Source organism: Microtus ochrogaster, chromosome X (genome assembly GCF_000317375.1).
Source record: "Microtus ochrogaster isolate Prairie Vole_2 chromosome X, MicOch1.0, whole genome shotgun sequence".
Lineage (NCBI taxonomy): Eukaryota > Metazoa > Chordata > Mammalia > Rodentia > Cricetidae > Microtus > Microtus ochrogaster.
In genome coordinates this window covers 22325793-22329728 of record NC_022026.1, presented here as the reverse complement: position 1 = coordinate 22329728, position 3936 = coordinate 22325793, and the positions used below count along the sequence as shown (strand labels likewise).

At 39.4% G+C, this 3936-nt stretch overlaps 1 protein-coding gene across 9 annotated transcripts in view; it reads left to right on the top strand.

Moving 5' to 3' along the window:
* Taf1 (TATA-box binding protein associated factor 1) overlaps positions 1 to 3936 on the top strand; it is a 70624-nt gene that overhangs the window by 50709 nt on the left and 15979 nt on the right. The window lies entirely within an intron of this gene.

Sequence of the window (3936 nt, the reverse complement as noted above, 5' to 3'; positions counted from 1 at the left end):
GTAGACCAGGCTGGTCTCGAACTCACAGAGATCCACCTGCCTCTGCCTCCCGAGTGCTGGGATTAAAGGCGTGCGCCACCACCGCCCGGCTTAGTGTGTGTTTTGTAAGAATCACTATTAAACTTCTAATCACAGAAAGCCATTTGTCCTTACTTTAGAAATTGTGTAAAGCATAGAAAAAATGAGGTATGAATAAAAATCAAATGGATATTCCTTGTCCTTTGAGTCATCACTATGTTTCTATATAAGATTTGAAAAGTTACATTCCAACCCTACATGGAGCTGAAGCTGAAATGTATAGCTGGCTATAGGCCACAGCAAACTTTGGTGTGTGGAATTTAGCACCTGAATTGATGGAATAATGTGTGATAGAGTCTTTGCTAGCTGCTTCATCTGGATAGGAAGGATCATCTCTGCTCTAGCACTTTGTTCGTTCTCCAGTTGATATAAACAAACAAATTGCAGCTTGACAAAGCTATAATGAAAGGATATACAAAGTACATTAGAGAGAAAAAATACTTTAATCTATGGGTTAGGAAAGGCTTCATGAACTAGTAAACGAGTTTTTGTTGTGTGTGGTTTTTTTAAAGATAGATTTATTTATATTTTTATGTACAGTATTCTACCTACATACCAGACGAGGGCACCAGATCTCACTATAGATGGTTGTGAGCCACCATGTGGTTGCTGGGAATTGAACTCAGGACCTCTGGAAAAGCAGCCAGTGCTCTTAATCTCTGAGCCATCTCTCAGACCCAGTTTTTGTTGTTTTATGGTCTCATATATCCTAGGCTGGTCTTGAACTTGATATATACCTGAAGATGACCTTGGATTCATCTTTCTGCTCCCCCCCTCAAGTTTGTGTAGAACCCCATGTATGGTTCAGTAATTTTCTTTTGAGACAGAGTCTCAACTACGTAGCCCTGGCTAGCCTGGATCTCACTATGTAGAGCCCACAGAGACTGTTCTGCCTCTGCTAGTATTAAAGACACATGCCACTATACTCAGTCAAAAAAATTTCAATAAACTGTTTTTAAGACGTATTTTTAATTATATGTATGTGTGGGTTTACACATGTGAGTGCAGATGCCTGTGAAGGCCAGGGGAGAGTATGAGATCTTGTGGAGCTAGAGTTATAATTGGTTGTGAATTGCCCAACATGATTGCTGGGAACTGAACTCAAGACTGCAAGAGCAGCAAATGCTCTGAACCACTTGAGTTATCATTCCAGCATTGGGAACTTATTTTTGAACTGAGGCTTTTTTTGGGGGGGGGTGATTTTTCGAGACAGGGTTTCATTGTTTAGCTCTGGCTATCTTGGAACACACAAGTGCTAGGTGGGATTAAAGGTGTGCATCACTACCTCCTAGCTTGAACTGAGTTGAGAAATGTTGATGAGTTCCAGGACAGGCTCCAAAGCTACAGGGAAACCCTGTCTCAAAAAACCAAAAAAGGAAAAGAAAAAGACATGTTGGCTATTTTAGTTAATTACTAAACACTACTATGCTGAACAGATAATCAAGAAGAGAAGGATGAGATAGAGGACCAAATGCAAAAAATACACGGAAGTACTTTGGATGGGGAAGTACAAACAAGTTTGTTTTGAATGTAGGGTAGTAGCCGGGCAGTGGTGGCGCACGCCTTTAATCCACTTGGGAGGCAGAGGCAGGCAGTTCTCTGTGAGTTCGAGGCCAGCCTGGACTATAAGAGCTAGTTTCAGGACAGGCTCCAAAGCTACAGAGAAACCCTGTCTCAAAAAAACAAAACAAAAATGAATATAGGGGCTGGAGAGATGGCTGAGAGGGTAAGAGCATTGCCTGCTCTTCCAAAGGTCCTGAGTTCAATTCCCAGCAACCACATGGTGGCTCACAGCCATCTGTAATGAGGTCTGGTGCCCTCTTCTGGTCTTCAGGCATACACTTGTATACATAATAAATAAATAAATAAATAAATAAATAAATAAATAAATAAATTTAAAAATGAATATAGGGTAGTGGCTAGGTTTGATTATAAAATGAGGCAGGGCTCAAAGGTTAAGAGCACTGGTTGTTCTTCCAGAAGTCTTGAGTTCAATTCCCAGCAACCACATGTTGGCTCACAAGTATTATCACAAGTGGTAATGAGATCTGGTGCAGACAGAACACTGTATAAATAAATAAAAATAAATAAACCTTTAAAAATATAAAATGAGATAAGGGAGGTAAGACCCAAATTGTGAAAGGCCCAGTAAGTCACACTAAACCAGTAGAAGGGGAGAGGGATATAATTTTAGTAAATATCATTTAGGAAGTTATTTACCTCCTCCACTTCATTATTAGGAGACCAGTAAAGAAACTAACATAGCCATGTTGAAAAACAAACAAAACCTAACCACCTGGGAGCTGGAGAGATCACTCAATGGTTATGAGCACTGGCTCCTCTTCCAGATGTCCTGAGTTCAATTCCCAGCACCCACATGATGGTTGACAACCATCTGTAATGAAATCTGGCGCCCTCTTCTGACCCGAAGGCATGTGCAGGCAGAGCATTATATATAATAAATAAATCTTTTAAAAAAAGCAAAAACTAAAACTAAAACCCTAACAGCCTGAGCAGTTAAAAAGCAGCAAGAAGGCCTGACATGGTTGCACATACCTTTAATCCTAGCAAATGGGGCAGTGGCAGGCAGATCTCTGTGAGTTGAAGGATAGCCAGGGCTCTGAATAAAGACCTTGTCTCCAAAAGGCAAAACAGAGCAAAAAGAAGCAATAAGAATGAAAAAGTTTGGCAGATTATATACAAAGTAAGAAAGTAGAATTGATACCTTCATACTTATGAACCAGATAGGTAGAGGGGTGTATGTGTCTGTCTGTCTGTCTTTTAAATGAAGCATTAAAGTTGAACTGCGTCATTAAGGAAATTGTGGACCAATTGTGACTCACACCTTTATTTCTAGCACTCAGGGAGCAGACGCAGTTGGATCACAGGTCTCTTTGAGTTCTACATAGAGAGTTCCAGGCCAGCCAAGATTTATAGTGACTCTCCCTCAAAAGCAAAAAGACAATATTATGGGTTATAAATGGGATATGTTTGGCTATCTGACATGAAGTTTGCAGTGATTTTTTATTTTAGGACTTATATATTAAAACTATTTTTTTAGATGAGAAGAGGCTCTTACTACTGTGTTGCCTAGACTAGCCTGCAACTCTTGAGTGGTCCTTCTGCTTGTGTTTCCCAGTAACTGAGTCCACAGGTTCACTCTTATTTTAATTTTTCATTTAATTTTAAGCCCTTCATGGGTCTGGAGAGGTGGCTCAGTGGTTAAGAGCGCTGACTGCTTTCTAGAGGTCCTGAGTTCAATTCCCAGCACCCACATAGTGGCTCACAACCATCGATAGTGGAATCTGATACCCTCTTCTGGCTTAGCACTCATATATAAAATATAAATAAATAAAATTTTAAAAAAAGAAAGTCAGGCAGTGGTAGTGTACTCCTTTAGTCCTAGTATTCAGGAGACAAAGGCAGGTGGATGTCTGTGAGTTCAAGGCCAGCCTAATCTACAAGAGCTAGTTCCAAGACAGGCTCCAAAACTACAGAGAAGCCCTGTCTCAAAAAAAGAAAAAGAGATGAGAGAGAGAGATCCTTCATATACAATACCACATTATATGTATAAGACTATTTCCATAGAATTTTAATTTTTCATTCTTTTTAATGATAACCAGATTTCTTTAAATACATAATATCTCTTCCATCTTTCCCATTAATATTTCACTTAGAGCTTTTTGTTTTGTTTTTGAGATGGTTTTGCTCAGGTTAGCCTCAAACTTGGCTCTCTTCCTCAACTTTTCCAGTGCTGGGATTATACAGTTGTATGCCACTGCACCCACCTTTTTATCCCATTATGGCCTCTTTTTTTTTAGATTTATTTATTATGTATACAGTTTTTTTTTTTTTTTT